Genomic DNA, 23,536 nt, shown 5'->3' with positions numbered 1-23,536 from the left:
TGTTATCTAATATGATTCTTTTGTTGACTTAATAATAATCCTTATTTTGTAGAACTTTTATTCATTCATTATCTTGCACATTCTCTACGTTTTATATTTTGATATGTATATGGAGATTGTGATTAGAGAAATATTAAAAAGATTATCTTAAAATGAGATTTTGTATGCACTCTTTAACACTTCAACAAAAAATCGATAAAGAATCCTACATTTAAGAAAATCTCCAACCAGTTCTCTTCTTGTTATTATTTCAATCTAAATCCCAAAGAAATAGTCTTAACATAAATTGCTCCGTGCATTGCTTTATAGCCTGCATTCATTGTGTCTAATTTGGAGACCAGCCGTAAGGTCTAAACCCCCAACTCACCAACCTTTGAATTTCTGCCGACCTGGCAAAAATATAATAAAAATATCTCCTTTGTGTTGCTTTTGAGAAATGTGCTCGGCGCAAGTAAAAAGTGCTCGTTCTGCAACCTGCCAATTAAATCATGACAAAGAGGGTGTAGGGCTTGCATGCATGGCACGATAACTGATAAGCGTCTTTATTTACTGTATGTCACAGTGTCAATAACATAAATCTCGATTTATACCAAAAACAAACAATGATTACAATGTTGGAGTTCGTCGCATTTCACTACCGGGAACTGGGGAGCTAGTTATCCCACATCGGAAATTAAGAGAATATATGTATATACTTCGCATATATACTTAAAAGGACTTGCTCATCATTCTTTGATGTTACTAATCCTACTAACCTAAGCTTGTAACTAAGCATACCCTAGTACCATGAGTTTGTACTAAGCAAGCCGTGAACATAATTGGTGCTCTTAGGTATGATTTGGGATTGAGGTGATTTTAAAAAAAACTGGTATAAAAAAAAGTTGGGGGTCATTTTTGTGTTTGGTAAACTTCCAGCTTCAGCTTTTTTTCATAATTTTGGATGAAAAAAGTCAAAAAACAGAAGCAGCAAAATGCAGTTTTGAAAAGCTCGCTTTTCAGCTTCTGCGCAAACCTCTAAAACACGGGTGAAAAGTGACCCTTTAATGAAAGTTTCTGGCAATCCTACCCTAAGCTCTCTCTTTCGTCTCCACACTCCTCTGTCAAACCCACCACTTTCCCACACCTCTCCGCACCCCTTCCACCTCTCTTGCTCCTTCAAACCTACAAAACCCCCCAAACCACCTTCTTTATCTGCCTCAACATCGCCGCCTGCCAGAGACAGAGTCACCGACTTCGGAAAATACAAAGGCAAGTTGCTGGGCACCCTTCCTTCAGCCTACCTCAAGTGGGTCTCCAAAAATCTCTGCGCTCGCAACTTCAAGGACTAGGCGAAGCTCGCCGACCAGGTCCTTGACGACGCCGTTTACTGGGACCGGATCAAGTAGGAGCTGGCAGAGAACATCTTGAAAGGAAATCAGAGGAAAACAGACCCAACATCTGACGTTGTTTCGTCCACCGAGCTATAGCGGCTCCAAACCCATCAAGAACCCTAATTTCCCAAAACCCATTTCTCAATTTCACTGATAAATTCACACAGCTCAAGCTCAGGTAGTTGATTCCGAGGATTCCGAGCAGAAGGAAGAGAGAGTGTAGAGAGAGAGAGAGCTGAGGTGAGATGGTTTGAGATTGAAGGTTTGTGTGTGGGGTTGTCTCGGTGGAGGAGAGAGTGCAGAGAAAGAGAGAGATATCTGAGAGTTTTCGAGAGAGTTCGAGAGTGTAGAGGGAAAAGAAGATACATGGATAAGGGAAATGGGGTGTGGGCCCCACGGCCACACAAAATCCTCACATAAAAATAATAATATTAAATAAAATATCATAATAATAATATAGTATTATACCCTTTTTGGTCATTTCACACAGTCACAGTTGTTTTACATAAAAGTTTACCAAACACTATCATACTGCTTTTTTTTTTTTTTTCCAAAAACACTTTTACAAAAAAAGTTTACAAAACACTCTGCTGCTTTATTTCACAGTTGCTTATTCTCACAGCAAAGCAAAAGCAGCTTTTTTTCAAAGCACAACAATACCAAACCAGCCCTTAGTTTGTTCACTTTAGGTGAAGTCAAGTCACACAAAGCATTCATGTAAACCCTGAAAACTTTTGTCGCTCCATCCTCACTTGCGTTAGGGGAGTGTTTGTAATTGTTTTCGAAGAAATGAAACAAAAGATACGGTAAAAAAATTGATAAGTAATAGTCAACAAATTGGAATTCATTTATCAACAAATTAAACTTTTTTTATTCCATTTGAATTTGTTTCAATAATTAGTAGCATCATATCAACAACTAGAAGAAAACAATTTTTTTTTCCAAAGACAATGAGTATTTCAACTTCTGTGAAAGTATACATGTTTGGATCGACGAAGAAAATTTAATTCATTGTTTAATGTTTAGACTACAAAAGCTTATTATAACACTAATACTTACATGCCCAAAAATTATCTCACTTCCTTTGTACGAAAAAAATTCATTGTACACAAGTTAAATGATGGTCAAGTTTTTCAAGATGAGAAATATTAAGTAGACTCTCAAAAGTAGGACTCTCTCTTGTTGGATTTGACATTAAATCAACATGCCTAAACTAAAAAGCATTAGAATATCTTGGACGCAAGATATTTGGATTTGTGTTTCCTAGTTGGTTTGGGATTTGGTTTTAGTATAGGATTTGGGTTCCTATATTCTAGGGACTTTGTGTAAACCTATGACATCTTTTAGTATAATAGATGGATGTGAGATAGAGTTTGGTGTGTGAGAGTGTTTGAGAGGCATAAGTTTGTATACTTGAGAACACTTTATGTTTGTGAGTTCTCTTGTATTTGTTGGTAATCAAGACGACGGTTCAGAGTGCTAGGTTTGAAATTGAGAAATTTGATGGAACAAACAACTTTGCTATGTAGCAGTGTGAGGTTCGAGATGTCTTGATACAACAAGGTTTGGTTGTTGTGTTAGGAGACATGCCGTTTTCGATGAAAAAAAAAGAATGGGAAAGATTAAAAGCTCATGAATGTTCTACAATTCGGCTATGCTTGGGAAAGCAACAAAAGTATGGTGTGATGAACATAACTTATGCGAAGGAATTGTGGGCTACAGTGGAGACAAAACATATGAAGAAGAGTGCAGAGAATTGACTGCATCTCAAGAGTAAGTTGTACAGGTTCCAGTACAAAGAAGGCACAAAGATGATTGGCCATCTAAAAGAGTTTAACAAGCTTTTAATTGAACTGGAAAATCTTGAAGAGATAATCAAAGATGAAGACAAGGCCTTGATCGTGTTAAACTCATTGCCTGAATCCTATGAGCCTTTCGTGGCTACTTGGATTTATGGTAGGGAAACAATTAAGTATGATGAAAGCTCAAGTGCTCTTATAGATCATGAGGTGAGACACCTTGACAGGCAAGAAAGGAATAACTTTACTTTGATGGTGAGAGGGAGATCGACAGAAAAGAAGGGTTCGTATAGGGAAAATAATAGGTCTTGTACTAGAGGAGTCTCAAAGAAGAGGAAGTTCTTGGATAAAGATGAGTGTGTTTTTTGTCATGAAAAAGGACACTGGAAGAAAGACTACCCTAAAATCAAAGAAAAGACTAAAAAGAAGAAGGACGACTCAGAAGCAAATATGGTTAAAGTCAAGGATGAGGAATTTGTCTATGCCCTGACTGCACTAAGCACTGTGGATTGTACAAAATAGTGGGTGCTCAACACAGGTTGTACCCATCACATGACTTCTCAAAGGCATTGGTTTTCAAGCTTCAAAGTTATGAATGGAACTGTGTATATGAGAGATGATAACCCATGTATAACTCAAGGAATTGGAAGCATCAGGATCAGCATCATGATGGTGTGATTCGAGAATTGCATGGTGTAAGGTATGTCCCAAATTTGAAGAAAAATTTGACCTCACTAGGCAATCTCGAGTCACAAGGCACAAGTATTACTCTGATAACAACGTCCTTAAAGTTGCTAAAGGAGCACTTGTCATAATCAAAGGGCCTCAGAATGGCTTACTTTATATGCTACAAGGAAATACTTTGAAAAATGGAGTGGTTATGGTACATGATGAAGTGCTAAGTGATAAAAGTGATTTGTCTGCATTATGGCACATAAGGTTGAGACATATAAAAGAAAAAACATTGCAAGGATTGATCAAGTAAGGGTGTTTAAAAGAAGCAAGAACTGGAAAGATAGAGTTCTGTGAGCATTGCGTTCTTGGCAAACAAACAAAGGTGAAATTTGGCTCAGCTGTTAATCAAATGAAAGGGATTTTGGACTATGTTCACTCTGATGTTTGGGTGTAAGGACCTGTCCCAAACTTTACGAAACGGAAAGGCATTTTGGTTATTTCACTGTGGCTGAAAGATATTTTGAAATGTTTACTTTTTGGGGTCTTAATTAGTGTGCCTTGTGGGGTCCACTCCTTTTGATTTGTTCCCCCGGCCCACTTTCCTTCTTCTTTCTTCCTTCCCTCTCCTGTGACAAAATGCTTAACTCTCTCTCTCTCTCTCTCTCTCTCTCATCTCTCTCAATCTCTATCAGTGAGCACCACCCACACACTAAGACCACCATCAACTCATATTTCTAGCAAGATGCACCACGTCTAACCCTCTATGTCCCGAACTCAGGCTAAGGCCATGTAGTCCTGATGCCCAAAAAATGGCAACTTTATTGTTCATTGTCTTCTCCGTTGAAAGCACGGTGCACCCTTAAGTTTTCGAACAAGGTAAAGCCTAAAAAACAATGTAGGTCATCTTAGATCCCATTTTCACATTATTTTTTGCCTCATTTCAATGTTTGACATAGAAAAACCAGCTCGGAGATATTTCCCCAGTTTCAGATGAAAACCCGAAGCTTGTAGGCCGTTTTCCAGCCACGACTAAGGAACCTAATGGTATGATTCGAATCCTTATTCCTTGGGCTTCAATTTGGTATATCATATGACTTATTTTGGTTAAGTTTTGGGGTTGAACGGAGCTTGGAAAGCTCCAGCTTTCCTCTTCGTCAAAACCGGCCAACTCGGCCTGGAACCGGGTCAAACTCGACTTGGAACCACTAAACTGGCCCAAGCTTTTGAGCCATGCAACCCAGGCCCATCTATGTAACCCAGGCCCAACACCCAGTTATCTGGCCCAAATATATTACTTAGCTCAATAACTAGAAACCCAACCCACTAAACTAAACCTAACCAAAGTCGGGCCCAACCCAATAACCCAGTCCAACCTAGAAACCCAAACCCCAGACCCGGACCTAACCCGTTGACCGTTGACTTTGACCTATTGACTTTTTGACGTTGACCGTTGACTTTTGGTTGACTTTTTTGGACTTCGACCGGATCTCTTCTAAACTAATTTCAATGTCCTGATTCCAAATCTGCGCCCCATTTTCCCAAATTGAATCATTTTAGTATAGTTTTATTAATTGGACCCTGTATGTGCTTAGGTACGTTTGTTAGTGGCGTTTCCGTCTTCTTTAATTTGCATAGCCATTCGACGACATAGTAAGGTGAGTGGACCCTTTCCAAAATGTATGATTTTATTATTAAAAATGCATGCATGAAAGCATGATTTTATGAATACATTTTATGAAACGTTTATGAGTAAATTGAATTTATGCTTTATGAGATATCATGCTTCATCGGATTTACGTTCTTTGAAATATTTATGATTATATATACTTATGAACATGGTTTATGATGATGACTTGAGCTAGAATGCTCATATGATTTATAATATGATATTTGAGCTATTGAGCTCCGATGAGATATATATTTTGGAAATATTATGTTCAAGATTTTTTGTGCTTATGTATGCCTACGGGCAAAAGATACTTATATTGGCTTTGGCCAGGAAATGTAGTGCCTACGGGCGAAAGATATATATATTGGCTTTGGCGGGGAGATGAAGTGTCTACGGGCGATTGTGATACCACTATTAAGCACACTATATATGATATATGTTTTACGAACACATTCCACAATTGCATCCCTCTTGGTGTATGACCCATCCCTTTGTTGATTTAATTTTATATTATTCCTTTTTAGTGTCTTGGATTATTTGTATGTTCTGAACACATTCCACAATTGCATATTCATTATAGTTAAATTTACATGTTTTCTTTATGTTAGTTATTTCTTTCTAGTTTTCATGCATTCTATTATGGCTTCATCATCTTCAGGTGTCGGCCAGCACGTGCCTACATTGGTATTTAGAGGATATCAGCGTCGGGGGTGTCAATTTGGTATCAGAGCATGGTTTGTTCAGAGTAAACTTAGGATTTTCTATTACTGTAGTAGTGCGTCGGCCTTGACATCATTTGGATGTCACGATTTTTGGATTTGATGCATTTCGGCACAGTTGTGCAAATATTTTCTGTCTGATTTGTTGCATTCTGCTTGAAGTACAATAATTCGTGTCGGGATTGTGCCTTATAGGTGACGAAATGGATTGATGGACAACTTTCAATATCGAACCTATACTCTGTGACATGCATTCCCTAGGAATGGCAGGCAAAGTCGGTTTTACATTGATGTGATGTGAAATAGAAAATCTCAATAAGATAAAGTCTGGTTAAGACCAACTGAAGATCCAAAATGGCGATGCCACTCTCCAACATGCGTTTCTTAAGAATTGCGGGCAAAGTCGGATCTACATATAAGTGTTGGGAAACAGAAAAAATCTTCGCGGTATGAGTTTAGAGATCTAAAACGGAGATGTTACTCTGTGACATGCGTTCCCTTGCAATGGCGGGCAAAGTCACAACTATTTGGAAATTGCTCGAAACATCTGAAGTTCGTGTTGGAGAAAGCGAGTAAGCCTTAGTTGTTTGTGAAGTTTAGCAAGTGTTAGTTTGGTTGGACCAAATCATTGTTCTCGAACTTGTTGTTGCCACTGAAGGAAATTCATGTGAACTTCAGATGATTTCTCAGTGATTTTCTTGTCATTGACCTTCTTACCATTGAACTTGTTGTCACTTAACATCGACAGTCAATTTTACACCAAATTCTTTAAACGTTGGCTTCGTTTAGATTAAATACTTTTCTTGGGAGACTTTTTTTTATGGCAGATGATATTCTCATCAATTTCCAATAGGGTTGCAACCGTTGGAAATTGAAAATCCCCACAAGGTGTTGTGAAATGCAAAATATCCTTGGTATTGTCATTTTCTATTGGTAGTTCTTAACGATTCTTTGAGCATAGCCTTATCTCCTTGGCTATGAAATAATCAATTTTGTTGGGTTGTTAAAGGTGAACAAAGTTTCTGACAACGGAAGTATTGTCTCGCTTGATCATTGTTCTTACACTTTTCGATGACATCGCTGAATTTCAATCCTACGACGATGTGTTATTAGATGTCTGGTTGCATAACGTGTGTCCATCTTAACGGCTGAAATCGCAAGATGTGAACCATCCTATCTATGACTAAAGCTGGTAACAATTTCCTTTGCTGAAAAATCTAGTGACGTTTTCTCTACAGCGAGAAATGTTGCATCCTTTCTGACCAAAGAGTTTGCAGTGTGTTTTCATACAGAAATAGTTGAATTGGAGACAAAAAAGGTAGATGGAACTCATCGGTGATTTTGATTGCACTTTTAGGTACCATCTTGGTCAGGCAAATGTCGTAGCTGATGTGTTTAGTTAGAAATCTTATGGACAGTTTACCTCCATTCGAACTATCCATATCCCACCATCGTTTGACCTTCGAGGAATTGGCTTACTTTGGCGTCCGATCCATGGTGAGTATTGTCGGCTCACTTTTAAGTAAAACCTGTAATGCTAGATTTCGAGTAAGAAACCGAAGAGTTTGATTAGTATTGTGCATGGTTGAATGAGTAAGTGTTAGATTACTTGAGACGAGACGAGAAAGTTTGAGGAGTTGGAACTTTGTTGTTAAGAAACAAATTGTTCTTGCCTAAGGGTAAGGAAACTGTGGAAAAGGAAAATTCTTGATGAGGCTTACAATTCAGCGTATGCTATGCACACTAGCAGTACTAGATTGTACCATCATTTTCGTTCGCTTTATTACTGGTATTGTAGGAATGGGATATCGTTAAATATGTGAGTAAATGTCTGTTTTACTAATAAGTGAAAGCGATGATATGGAAACCATCGAGCTATCTCAATTTCTTTCTATTCCTGTTTGGAGGTGGGAAGAAATTCCTATAGTTGTTCTTCTTAGGTTGTCGAGGACCCACTGAGGATGCGAATGGAAATGGGTAAATGTCACCATAGATTTCCTGTACAAACTACCTTGTATACGTGGAGACTATGATGACATTTTGGTATTTATTGATCAACTCACTTAGAATATTATCTACCAGTCCGCGAGGACTATACTTTTGACCACTTGGCAGAATTCTTCATTCTAGACTTGTTTGATTGATGTCTCGATTAACATCGGTTTCGACCAAAATCCCTGTTTCACCTCTTGGTACTGGAAGACGTTTTAGTCAACTTTAGGTTCATGCTTACCCTACGACACTTCGTGTCTTCATTTCTAAAACAGAGTGACTATTTAGGAAAACCACACAGATCTGAAAGTTTTAGCTGGAACAATCAGGTACTCAATCACCCTTTAACATCTCATTGAGCGAATCATTACCACTAGTGATTAAATATCTCTGAGATTATCGTTATAACAAGTTGATGTGAATTTTGGAGTAGGAATAAGTCTTGAGTTCCCACCTATTTGATTACTTTAGACTACCACTCGAGTCGAGTCCGCACTTAACCATCTCGACTTGCCACCACAGAATCAAGTTTTGTACTCACACGTGTTCTTACATCAAAGTTACGTTTTCCATCCAGTTATCTTGTAGACTTGTACCCTCGACTTGATGGACTTGATTTGACCCTTAAATTCTTGAGTGTTCTTTTAGCCTTTTCGCTGAAGCCGAGAGAAATTCTCAATGAATCAGCTCGCTTAGGCTTTGTGAATCACATTGTTTGATTTTTTTTTTGTATGCTGTCACTTTTGTACCTCATCATGATGTGCATTTCACTTCTATGTATTGTGAAGCTTTCTTAAAGACCTTGGGTACTAAATTGTTGTTCGGTACCACATTTCATTTTCAGACTGTTGGACAGTCTAAACAAGTTATCTAGACCTTGGAAGACGTGTTGTGTTTCATTCATTTTGTGGTTTCAACATGATTAGATTTTGCACAGATTTCTTTTGGAATTGTTTACGACGATAGTTTTTATTTTTGGATTAGGTATGACACTTTGTGAGATATGGCATGAGGATTCCTACAAGCAACACTGGTTAGACAGTAGAGTTTTGCGAACTGGTATGTGGATGTTTGAATTTTCGATATGGGAAATTGTATACTTCAGATGATGTCGCCTTGGAGTTGGATGATGGTAATTTTGATCCTTTGAGAATTACTACTTGCTTATTGAGACAACAATGTGTTGTTGATATCGTAGGCGGCCGACTGTAATATCGATGACTTATTCGTTGGGTCGTTAAGCAAGTGGACAGGTAGACCTGTCTACGGTAGTTGTTATTGATTAGTTATTGTTAAGGCTCGACCCAGTGACGCCCACACTTATCCTCGATGCATGTGACGTTACGAATGCTTGGGCGAAACCCACTTCCATTTTCGGTTTCGACTTTTTTTTCAATACAAGTATTTTAACTTACCTTATTATAGTTATATATTTGTATTTTGATGTAACAAATGTTTGGGTGAGTCTTTTCCACTTTCAATTTTAAGTTTAGTACGAGTTTTCGGCTTCTATATTAGTACATATCTATTTTGACGTCATCCTATTATGCAAACGTATTTTGACCTTACGTTATTATATATTTTCGACTTTATATCTTTATAAAGTTTGTTCCTACTATTATACTGATGGGGGAAGAAAGTGTGAGCTTGGAGGTATGAAAGAGGAAATTGCAACCCGTTCGCGACAGTGTGGCATATTCTCTTTCATGTGTGTGTGTATATATATATATATATATATTCTTCTTCCAATCTTCGAGTATTATTGTACAGCCAGTTATTTCAATTTTCGAGGATGAAATTTTCTTAACGGAGGTAGATTGTAACGACTTGTTCTGAACTTTACGAAACGGAAGGGCATTTTGGTAATTTCACTTTGGCAAAAAGATATTTTGAAATGTTTACTTTTTGGGTCTTAATTAGTGTGCCTTGTGGGGCCCACACCTTTTGATTTTGTTCCCCCGACCTATTTTCCTTCTTCTCTCTTCCTTCCCTCTCCCATGACAAAATGCTCAGCTCTCTCTTTCTCTATCCATAAGCACCACCCACACACTGAGACCATCATCAACTCACATTTCCAACGAGCTACACCACGTCTAACTCTCCACGTCCTGAACTCAAGCTAAGGCCATGTAGTCAGGTCGCCCCAAAAGTGGCAACTCCACTGTTCATTGTTTTCTCCATTGAGAGCAAGATGCACCCTCAAGGCTTCAAACAGGGTAGGGCCTTAAAAAACAATGCAGGTCATCTTAGTTCCCATTTTCACATTATTCCTGGCCTCATTTTAACGTTTGACACAGAAAAACCGGCTCCGGGATATTTCCCCAGTTTCTGGCGAAAACCCAAAGCTTACAGGCCGTTTTTCGGCCAACTCCAACCACGACTAAGGAACCTAATGGTATGATTTGAATCCTTATTCCTTGGGCTTCAATTTGGTATATCATATGACTTGTTTTGGTTAAGTTTTGGGGTTGAACAGAGCTTGGAAAACTCCAATTTTCCTTTTTGTTGAAACCGGCCAACTCGGCTTAGAACCGGGTCAAACCCAACTCGAAACCACTAAATTGACCTAAGCCTTTGGGCCATGCAACCCAGGCCCATCTATGTAACTCGGGCTTAAAATCCAACTATCCGACCCAAATATGTTACCCAGGCTAACAACCAGAAGCCTTACCCACTAAATTAAACCTAACCAAAGTCAGGCCCAACCCAATAATCCAGTCCAACCCAGAAACCCAAAGCCCAGACCCGGATCCGACCCGTTGATTGTTGACCAGACCCGTTGACCGTTGAGCTGATCTGTTAACCGTTGACTTTGACCTGTTGACTTTTTTACTGTTGACCGTTGACTTTTTCGGATTTCGGCTCGGAGCCTTCCTAGACTAATTTCAACGTCCTGATTCCAAATCCGCACTTCGTTTTCCCAAATTCAATCATTTTACTATAGTTTTATTAATTGGACCCTTTATGTGGTTAGGTGCGTTTGTTAATGGCGTTTTCGTCTTCTTTAATTTGCACAACCCTTCGACAACGGAGTAAGGTGAGTGAACCCTTTCCAAAATGCATGATTTTATTATTAGAAATGCATACATGAAAGCATGATTTTATGACTACGTTTTATGAAACGTTTATGAGTAAATTGGATTTACGCTTTATGAAATATCATGCTTTGTCGGATTTACGTTCTTTGAAATATTTATGATTATATATACTTATGAACATGGTTTATGACGATGATTTGAGCTAGAACGCTCCTAAGATTTATAATATGATATTTGAGCTATTGAGCTCCGATGAGATATATATATATATATATATATATATTTTTTGGAAATATTATGTTCATGATTTTCTGTGCTTATGTATGTTTACGGGCGAAAGATACTTATATTGGCTTTGGCCAGGAGATGTAGTGCCTATGGGCGGAAGATACTTATATTGGCTTCGGCCGAGAGATGTAGTGCCTATGGGCGATTGTGATACCATTATTAAGCACACTATATATGATATATGTTTTACAAAGGTTTTATGGCATGCTAGGGTTTTCAGAAAACCCATTACATATTATGCTATTGAGTTTTCATAAACTTTGGGGTTTAGTACGTTGTTGAATAACGGTTTTAGTATTACTATATATCAACTTGGTCCACTCATGTTTTGATGGTGTATTCCATATGCTAATTTGGTTGGAGGATTAATGTATGCTATGGTGTGTACTCGTCCTAATATAGCACACGTGGCTAGAATTGTTAGTAGATTCATGCATAATCCTGGAAGAGAGCATTGAAATGCTGCTAAGTAAATACTAACGTATTAACATGGAATGAGGGACAAAGATATTTGTTTTGAAAGATGTGACGAAGGAATTGATGAGTTCTTAGTTGGATATGTGGATTCAGACTTTGCTGGAGACTTAGACAAGAGAAGATCGATGATTGGGTATGTATTTACTATGGCAAAGGGTCTTATATGCTGGAGATCAATATTACAACCAATGGTCGCTATCAGTGAGCACCACCCACACATTGAGACCACCATCAACTCACATTTCCAGCAAGCTGCACCACGTCTAATCCTCCATGTCTCGAACTCAGGCTAAGGCCATGTAGTCCTGATGCCCAAAAAGTGGCAACTTTATTGTTCATTGTCTTCTCCGTTGAAAGCACGGTGCACCCTCAAGTTTTCGAACAAGGTAAAGCCTAAAAAACAATGTAGGTCATCTTAGATTCCATTTTCACATTATTTTTGGCCTCATTTCAACGTTTGACATAGAAAAACCAGCTCGGAGATATTTCCCCAGTTTCCGACGAAAACTTGAAGCTTGCAGGCCGTTTTTTGGCCACGACTAAGGAATCTAATGGTATGATTCGAATCCTTATTCCTTGGGCTTCAATTTGATATATCATATGACATGTTTTGGTTAAGTTTTGGGGTTGAACGGAGCTTGGAAAGCTCCAGCTTTCCTCTTCGTCAAAATCGGCCAACTCGGTCTAGAACCGGGTCAAATTCGACTCGGAACCACTAAACCGGCCCAAGCTTTTGAGCCATGCAACCCAGGCCCATCTATGTAACCCAGGCCCAACACCTAGTTATCTGGCCCAAATATGTTACCTAACTCAATAACCAGAAACCCAACCCACTAAACTAAACCTAACCAAAGTCGGGCCCAACCCAATAACCAAGTCCAACCCAGAAACCCAAACCCCAGACCCGGACCTAACCCGTTGACCGTTGACTTTGACCTGTTGACTTTTTACGTTGACCGTTGACTTTTGGTTGACTTTTTTGGACTTCGACCGGATCTCTTCTAAACTAATTTCAATGTCCTGATTCCAAATCCGCGCCCCATTTTCCCAAATTCAATCATTTTAGTATAATTTTATTAATTGGACCCTTGATGTGCTTAGGTATGTTTGTTAGTGGCGTTTCCTTCTTCTTTAATTTGCACAGCCATTCGACGACATAGTAAAGTGAGTGGACCCTTTCCAAAATGCATGATTTTATTATTAAAAATGCATGCATGAAAGCATGATTTTATGAATACGTTTTATGAAACGTTTATGAGTAAATTGAATTTACGCTTTATGAGATATCATGCTTTATCGGATTTACGTTCTTTGAAATATTTATGATTATATATACTTATGAACATGGTTTATGATGATGACTTGAGCTAGAATGCTCATATGATTTATAATATGATATTTGAGCTATTGAGCTCCGATGAGATATATATTTTGGAAATATTATGTTCATGATTTTTTGTGCTTATGTATGCTTACGGGCAAAAGATACTTATATTGGCTTTGGCCAGGAGATGTAGTGCCTACGGGCGGAAGATATATATATTGGCTTTGGCGGGGAGATGAAGTGTCTATGGGCAATTGTGATACCACTATTAAGCACACTGTATATGATATATGTTTTACGTACAATTCCACAATTGCATCCCTCTTAGTGTATGACCCATCCCTTTGTTGATTTAATTTTATATTATTCCTTTTTAGTGTCTTGGATTATTTGTATGTTCTGAACACATTCCACAATTGCATATTCATTATAGTTAAATTTACATGTTTTCTTTATGTTAGTTATTTCTTTCTAGTTCTCATGCATTCTATTATGGCTTTGTCATCTTCAGGTGTCGGCCAGCACATGCCTACATTGGTATTTAGAGGATATCAGGGTCGGGGGTGTCAATTTGGTATCAGAGCATGGTTTGTTCAGAGTAAACTTAGGATTTTCTATTACTGTAGTAGTGTGTCGGCCTTGAAATCATTTGGATGTCACGATTTTTGGATTTGATGCATTTCGGCACATTTGTGCAAATATTTTCTGTCTGATTTGTCGCATTCTGCTTGAAGTACAAGAATTCATGTCGGGATTGTGCCTTATCGGTGACGAAATGGATTGATGGACGACTTTCAACATCGGACCTATACTCTGCGACATGCATTCCCTAGGAATGGCAGGCAGAGTCTGTTTTACATTGATGTGATGTGAAATAGAAAATCTCAGTAAGATGAAGTCTGGTTAAGACCAACTGAAGATCCAAAATGGCGATGCCACTCTCCAACATGCGTTCCTTAGGAATTGCGGGCAAAGTCAGATCTACATATAAGTGTTGGGAAACAGAAAAAATCTTAGCGGTATGAGTTTAGAGATCTAAAACGGAGATGTTACTCTGAGACATGCGTTCCCTTGCAATGGCGGGCAAAGTCACATCTATTTGGAAATTGCTGGAAACATCTGAAGTTCGTGTTGGAGAAAGCGAGTAAGCCCTAATTGTTTGTGAAGTTTAGCAAGTGTTAGTTTGGTTGGACTAAATCATTGTTCTCGAACTTGTTGTTGCCACTGAGGGAAATTCTTGTGAACTTCAGATGATTTATCGGTGATTTTCTTGTCATTGACCTTCTTGCCGTTGAACTTGTTGTTGTCACTTAACATCGACAGTCAATTTTACACCAAATTCTTCAAACGTTGGCTTCGTTTAGATTAAATACTTTTCTTGGGAGACTTTTTTTTTTTATGGCAGATGCTATTCTCATCAATTTTCAAAAGGGTTGCAACCGTTGGAAATTGAAAATCCCCACAAGGTGTTGTGAAATGCAAAATATCCTTGGTATTGTCATTTTCTATCGGTAGTTCTTAACAATTCTTTGAGCATAGCCTTATCTCCTTGGCTATGAAATAATCAATTTTGTTGAGTTGTTAAAGGTGAACAAAGTTTCTGACAACGGAAGTATTGTCTCGCTTGATCATTGTTCTTACACTTTTTGATGACATCGCTAAATTTCAATCCTACGACGATGTGTTATCAGATGTCTGGTTGCATGCTGACGCAGCATGAGCGAGTAACGCATGTCCATCTTAACGGCTGGAATCGCAAGATGTGAACCATCCTATCTATGACTAAAGCTGGTAACAATTTCCTTTGCTGAAAAATCTAGTGACGTTTTCTCTACAACGAGAAATGTTGCATCCTTTCTGATCAAAGAGTTTGCAGTGTGTTTTCACACAGAAATAGTTAAATTGGAGACAAAAAAGGTAGATGGAACTCATCGGTGATTTTGATTGCACTTTTGAGTACCATCTTGGTCAGGTAAATGTCATAGCTGATGTGTTTAGTTAGAAATCTTATGGACAGTTTACTTTCATTCGAGCTATCCATATCCCACCATCATTTGCCCTTCGAGGAATTGGCTTACTTTGGCGTCCGATCCATGGTGAGTATTGTCGGCTCACTTTTAAGTAAAACCTGTAATGGTAGATTTCGGGTAAGAAGCCCAAGAGTTTGATTAGTATTGTGCATGGTTGAATGAGTAAGTATTGGATTACTTGAGACGAGACGAGAAAGTTCGAGGAGTTGGAACTTTGTTGTTAAGAAACAAATTGTTCTTGCCTAAGGGTAAGGAAACTGTGAAAAAGGAAAATTCTTGATGAGGCTCACGATTCAACGTATGCTATGCACACTAGCAGTACTAGATTGTACCATCATTTTCGTCCGCTTTATTACTGGTATTGTGGGAATAGGATATCGTTGAATATGTGAGTAAATGTCTATTTTACTAACAAGTGAAAGCGGTGATATGGAAACCATCGAGCTATCTCAATTTCTTTCTATTCCTGTTTGGAGGTGGGAAGAAATTCCTATAGTTGTTCTTCTTGGGTTGTCGAGGACCCACTGAGGATGCGAATGGAAATGGGTAAATGTCACCATAGATTTCCTGTACAAACTACCTTGTATACGTGCAGACTATGATGACATTTTGGTATTTATTGATCAACTCACTCAGAATATTATCTACCAGTCTGCGAGGACTATACTTTTGACCACTTGGCAGAATTCTTCATTCTAGACTTGTTTGATTGACGTCTCGATTAACATCGGTTTCGACCAAAATCCCTGTTTCACCTCCTGGTACTGGAAGACGTTCGTGTCAACTTTAGGTTCATGCTTACCCTACGACACTTCGTGTCTTCATTTCTAAAGCAGAGAGACTATTCAGGAAAACCACGCAGATCTGAAAGTTTTAGCCGGAACCATCAGGTACTCAATCACCCTTTAACATCTCATTAAGCGAATCATTACCACTGGTGATTAAATATCTCTGAGATTATCGTTGTAACAAGTTGATGTGAATTTTGGAGTAGGAATAAGTCTTGAGTTCCCACATATCTGATTACTTTAGACTACTGTAGACATCGAAATTTTGGTGAAACAAATGTTCACCAACGTATTAAAGTTTTGACGTGTCAGGGCATACATGACATACGCCACGTGTCGTACAAATTGTACACATGGCATGTGACTCAACAAAATAGGAAGAAATACCCTTGGATGATTAAACAAGTTTTTCTTCTCAATTTGGGCAATAACAAGGTAAGCACATTTCAATCCATTACGGATCAAAGCAAGTTTTTCTCATTTGGGCAATGACAAAGCAAGCACATTTCAAGTTTAAAATTGTATTAAGTGGAAAATTAGGCCATTTGTTAGACCACTTCAATTTCAATATTGTATTAAGTGGGAAATTAGGCCATAAATAAGACCACTTCAATTTCAATATTGCATTAAGTGGAAAATTAGGCCATTTGTTAGACCACTTCAATTTCAATATTGCATTAAGTGGGAAAAATTAGGTAATAGTGCTTGGGTGGGAAAATTTTGTGGTGGTGATTCACTCTCAAAGCCTATAAATAGGCTTCTCCATCAAGAGGAAAAAACACCAATTCACAAATACATTTCTCTACACACCAAAACCTTGAAGCCTTAAAGTTCTAAAGCTCTCAAGAAAATCCCGAATGATCAAGAAAACACTCTTCGTTCTTCGTCAAATCCTCCTTCAAGATCAAGCCCCAACGGCCCTTGAAGAACTTCCACCAACTCAAGATCAAGCCCCGACGGCCCTTGAAGAAAGTGTTCATTGTTCATCATCCGTTCATCCTAAGATCAAGCCCCAACGGCCCTTTGGATCAACAACATCAACAAATCCACGCATCCAACCGTTCTTCAAGATCAAGCCCAAAAGCCCTTGAAGAAAACCAATTGTTCATTCAAGATCAAGCATCGACGGCCCTTGAAGAAAACCAACCATTCTTTAAGATCAAGCCCAAAAGCCCTTGAAGATCCGCTCATCCATCAACCTTCAAGATCAAGCCCCGAAGGCCCTTGAAGAAACTTCCATCAACCTTCAAGATCAAAGTCACGAAGGCCCTTGAAGAAACTTACAACTGTTCATCCAAGATCAAGCCTCGACGGCCCTTGGATCAACAAATCTACATCTTACGGAGATTGAATCAGAGGACCAAATTTAAGAGATCGTAACCCCAAAATCATTAAACACAAAAATATTATTTTGTACACGTATTCTTGTCTCTTGTTTCAGGAATTTTCCGTGTTCACAAATTTGGCACGCCCGGTGGGATAATCTCTACCTCTCATCTCTGTCTCCGTTCAAGATATTCAAGCACACTCCATGGCTTCAAACAAAGAACAAGTCATGACCATCGGCACTACCTCCATTGAAAAACAGCTGGTTCAGATGAAGGAAACAATTGCAAGGCTGATAAAGACTGCAGATGAGAAAAACTTGCAAACTGCCAGACTCATTAACCGTCTGGAGGCGCAACATGGTGTCATGGTGAAACCAAGCTCTCTTCCAACTAAGAGGACCGAAGAAGGCTTCAACCCAAATGCCTACGAACTCATGTCAAATGCTAGGTATGACTTTGCTTCCTCTTCAAATCTTGGAAAGAAGGTTTCAAACACCGTCAACGACAAAGATCGTGCCCTCATCAAAACTCAAAAGAAGTTGAAGGAGCATGGTTACGGAGTTGACAACAACAAAGCCGGACTTGGCTTCACACCAAATGCATCGGTGAAGATTTCAAGCAAAGTGAAGAAAGCTAGCGCTCAACACATCAGCGTGAGCATTGAACAAGACCAAAAAGAGCCTAAACCCGCCCCTCGGACGTCGGTCTTCGATAGGATGAGCCATTCAAGCTCCAGAATTTCAGTGCTTAATCACATTGGTAGTCAAGACCGAACCTCTGTCTTCAAGAGGCTTAACGCGCCAACATCCCAAAGCTCTGTTTTTGAAAGGTTGTTAAAGCCTAAGAAACAAAGCAACACAGCTATCTCTCCTCTGCGACGATCAGCTTCGGAAAGATTTGAAGATAATGAGAAGCCTTTTGGAAAGAGGAAGACAACACCAAAGGAAGAAAAATTCGATGGGTTAGCAGAAAAAGGCGACGTTCGAAGCTTGATTCTTTCAAGGATGAAGCGCCAAGCAATCCTAAAGGTCGACACAAAAGGACCACTGAAGGTAAGGAGGCGCATCATCGTCCACACTGGCAAATCTTCATGCCAACAAACCCAAGAGGACGACACTGAAGATGAAATCCGTAAGAAAGATGTCACTTCTGGCTCTTTCGACTCAAAGTCTTCACCTCGACTGTTGGGGGCATGCTCCAAGTTAAGTGAAATTGAAGGATGGACTCATGTCACTCCGAAGAAACTGCACGAGAAACATATGTCTTCTCCACAAGTGCACCAATCAGAAATGAGGGAAAGCAGCTTTCGCCAACCTCCAAAGCAATGTGAAAATGTCGAAGATAAGAAAATTTCAACACAAAGATCGTTCATGCGGGATCTTTTCTTCCTCGAAGACTTATTCAATTTCTTGGTCAAGGTTCCTTCCTATGAAGATTGTGAGGAATGCCTTTCGAAGATCGCTTCGAAGAAATTGGACAAGCAGCAACCATCTTGTCCACAAGTTTATCAGTCGAAAAGGGGGCAAAACAGCTCTTGTCAACCTCCAGAACAATGTGAAAGTGTTGGAGATAATGAAATTTCGACACAAAGATCGTCCAGCCCCATCACAATGTGCGACCTCTTCCCAGAAGACTTCTTCAATTACTCGGTCAAGGCTCATTCCTATGAAGATTGCGAGGAACGCCTCTCCCAGATCGCTTGACAAATCCACAACAACAACCAAAGCTCCTCGTTCGCACGAGCCTAAAAGGTGACAACCAAACGCTCCTTGCCTGCACGAGCTGAAAATGCAAACGGCACTAAACGCTCCTTGCCTGCACGAGTTGAAACTGCAAATGGCACCAAACGCTCCTGGCCCGCAAGAGAATAAACTGTGTACGGCAAAATCATCATCAAAATCACCAAAAAAAAAAAAAAAAAAAAAAGGCAACAGAATTATTGCAAAGAAGAAAATAAGGGAAAGAAGGTGCACGGCACCACTTGCAAAAGTGAAAAAAAAAAAAAAAAAAAAAAAAAGAAAGAAAAAAAAAAAAAGGGAAATAACACATCTTGGTGATATATATGTTTTATCTGTATTTAGCACAATACACTGAATAAAATAAAGCATGTCCATTGATCTCCGAGAAATTACAAGTGAGTACAAAAAAAAAAAAAAAAAAAAAAGAGAAAGATGGAGCCTTCACAAAGGTTGTTTACATGAAGCCCCACTACTTGGCAAAACTCCAGGAGCGGGAGGCATCGAAGATAGATCATTCGAGGCCTCAATACTTGGTGGAACGCTAGATGACACAGGAAAAAGGTGCCTCTGGAAGAAAGTCGCAAGCCTTTGACGGTCACTTTGAATTCGACCTTCAGATTCTTGCAGCTGATCAAGCTTCCTCTTCATGCTTGTCGAATAATTATTTGCAAGCACGTGCAAACCTCTATTCTCGTGCTTAAGCTGTTTGATCTCTTGCTTAAGATTTTCCACCTCCGCCATCAATGATTCAACTTGACGGGATCGAGCAAGTAGGCGTTGGCCCATGTTGGACACAGAGCCCGCACACTGAACACTGAGAGCTAGGGACTCTTGAACGGCCAACTCATCGGACCGTCCTGAAAGCAGCCTACTATCTCTAGGAGTGAGGAGGTTCCTAGCTACTATCGTAGCTGTTGTTGCATCCTTCATCACGGAGTCTTCACCTGTAAGAGGGCCATTAGAAGATAAGAAAGACGGGCACCATACATTACCCTGACGTGGCGCACCCGTACCACTGCTGAGACTCAAATCTAAGCAAATGTTAGATGGGTTAGCCATTTTCAAAGATGTTAAAAGAGAAGGGTTGGATGAACTAAAATCTCAAAGGGCCGTTAAAACAAAATACACCGGAGACGATTTTCACGAATGGGCAATCTTCAAAGTGTGCATGTTGGAGGTGATCGACACCTCTATAAAAGGAGAGGCGACACAACCACCGATTCAAAAATTGAAAAGACACCACTCTTCAAATCTTAAAAGCCGGATTTTCCTGTGCAAAGTTCGTCAACACTTTTCAGACACAATCTCGGCTTTTCAGATAACGCATGCAACTTTGTCAAAAGATCTCTGACAAAGTTGAAAACGTGTGGAGGTCATTATCCTAACTACACACTTTTGCCGACAAGCGTGGGTGAAAAAGCCGTAATCTCGGTTTTTCAGATAACACGTGCAACTTTGTCAAAAGATCTCTGACAAAGCCGCATCCGCACTACTACTTGCCATTACAATTCCTATATACGTCAATATTCATGGTAAGGCATACATCCAAAAACACATGACTCTTCTTCTCGGCCGAGAATGTAGCTGCAACCAAACCTCTCAACATGCTCAGTTTTCTTCTTCCCTGAAAGACAAAAAGAGAGAGAGATATCAGTCGGCACTTGGAATCAAGCTTCCCGTTTGGAGCCGACTGCCTGGAATCCCTTCCCTGATTGCTTATCCAGCTCTGCTCTCAAGTACTCATCTTCAACTATTGATGTACCCCCAAAGAAGATACCAGATGCCTGGAGTACAGATGAGGCAGGAGGAAACGGTAGATTGAAGCATATGGAGACAAGCACAACAAATATATGTGCTGATTCGTTCGCTGCTTCTTCAAAAGCAAAAGTATCTCATATCATCAAAGGCGAAAGCAAAGGTATCTCATATCATGCTTTTTCCCTGTCTTTTCCTTTGCCCTTGTTCTCACCTGCCAAGACAAGGACAGAGAAAGCAATATGTCGGAACCTCTACTCAAACTTGCGCTGCCACCAAGAAGTGATGGTCCATTCAAATGCAAGGTTTGCATTCCACTCCTGTATCAGAGGACAAATACTACAAGAGAAGATGCCAAACCTGCATAAGGAAATACCACTTCTGCAAGGAGAGCAAGTAAGGCAAGTGAAAATGATACATCGAAGCATGTGGAGACAAGCACAACAAATATATGTGCTGATTCGTTCGCTGCTTCTTCAAAAGCAAAAGTATCTCATATCATGCTTTCTCCATGTCCTTTCCTTTGTCCTTGTTCTTACTCGCATGGCAAAGTGAAAGAGAGCAATCAGCCGGCACTTGGAGTCAGTATTCCGATCTGGAACCGACTACCTGGAATCTATTCCCTGGTTGCTTACCTAGCGTTGCTCTCGAGTAGTCATCTTCAACGGTTGATACACTTCCAGAGAAGGGACCACATCTGCTTGGAGAACAGCTAAGACGAGTGACAATGAAACATCAATCTTGTGGATCGTCAGCAAACGCAACAACTGCATATGCTGAGTCATCCTCTAACCCTCTTCAATATGAATTGGAAAGATTGAACAAAGAAACAGGTCATCACCTCCACCTCGTGCTTGTCTGCCATGTGTCTGAATCCTGAAACCGCTCATGGTTTTATTTTCACTCAAGATCAAGCCTCGATGGCCCTTGAAGAAATCACAAGCCCGATTCAAAATCAAGTGTTTTCCACCCTTGAATCAAATTCAACTCCAGATAAAAGGAGTAAGTTCAGGCCTTCGGGGAAGACCAAAAGAATCCTCCAGCCCAGTTCAAGACTAAGCCTGTGGAAAATCAACGATTGGAGAAAACCAGAAAATCTTCCAGTCGAACTCAAGATCAAGCCTCGATGGCCCTTGAAGAAATCACAAGTCCGATTCAAAATCAAGTGTTCACCACCCTTGAATCAAATTCAACTCCAGATAAAATGAGTAAGTTCAGGCCTTCGGGGGAGACCAAAAGAATCCTCCAGCCCAGTTCAAGACTAAGCCTGTGGAAAATCAACGATTGGAGGAAACCAGAAAATCTTCCAGTCGAACTCAAGATCAAGCCTCGATGGCCTTTGAAGAAATTTCCAGCCCAATTCAAGATCAAGCCTCGACGGCCCTTGGGTTAACATCTACATTAAGGGACTTCAAAACGCATCTTCTACACGTGACAAGCACATGTCTACGACGCGCCTTGAAGTGGGGGCATTTGTAGACATCGAAATTTCGGTGAAACAAATGTTCACCAACGTATTAAAGTTTTGACGTGTCAGGGCATACATGGCATATGCCACATGTCGTACAAATTGTACACATGGCATGTGACTCAACAAAATAGGAAGAAATACCCTTGGATGATTAAACAAGTTTTTCTTCTCAATTTAGGCAATGACAAGGTAAGCACATTTCAATCCATTACGGATCAAAGCAAGTTTTTCTCATTTGGGCAATGACAAAGCAAGCACATTTCAAGTTTAAAATTGTATTAAGTGGAAAATTAGGCCATTTGTTAGACCACTTCAATTTCAATATTGTATTAAGTGGGAAATTAGGCCATAAATAAGACCACTTCAATTTCAATATTGCATTAAGTGGAAAATTAGGCCATTTGTTAGACCACTTCAATTTCAATATTGCATTAAGTGGGAAAATTAGGTAATAGTGCTTGGGTGGGAAAATTTTGTGGTGGTGATTCACTCTCAAAGCCTATAAATAGGCTTCTCCATCAAGAGGAAAAAACACCAATTCACAAATACATTTCTCTACACACCAAAACCTTGAAGCCTTAAAGTTCTAAAGCTCTCAAGAAAATCCCGAAGGATCAAGAAAGCACTCTTCGTTCTTCGTCAAATCCTCCTTCAAGATCAAGCCCCAACGGCCCTTGAAGAACTTCCACCAACTCAAGATCAAGCCCCGACGGCCCTTGAAGAAAGTGTTCATTGTTCATCATCCGTTCATCCTAAGATCAAGCCCCAACGGCCCTTTGGATCAACAACATCAACAAATCCACGCATCCAACCGTTCTTCAAGATCAAGCCCAAAAGCCCTTGAAGAAAACCAACTGTTCATTCAAGATCAAGCCTCGACGGCCCTTGAAGAAAACCAACTGTTCTTCAAGATCAAGCCCAAAAGCCCTTGAAGATCCGCTCATCCATCAACCTTCAAGATCAAGCCCCGAAGGCCCTTGAAGAAACTTACAACTGTTCATCCAAGATCAAGCCTCGACGGCCCTTGGATCAACAAATCTACATCTTATGGAGATTGAATCAGATGACCAAATT

The sequence above is a fragment of a genome, unplaced genomic scaffold, assembly GCF_019419815.1.
Source record: "Pyrus x bretschneideri cultivar Hongxiangsu unplaced genomic scaffold, Pyrus_bretschneideri_v1 Contig13, whole genome shotgun sequence".
In the NCBI taxonomy this organism is placed as follows: Eukaryota; Viridiplantae; Streptophyta; class Magnoliopsida; order Rosales; family Rosaceae; genus Pyrus; species Pyrus x bretschneideri.
This window is presented reverse-complemented; position numbering follows the sequence as displayed.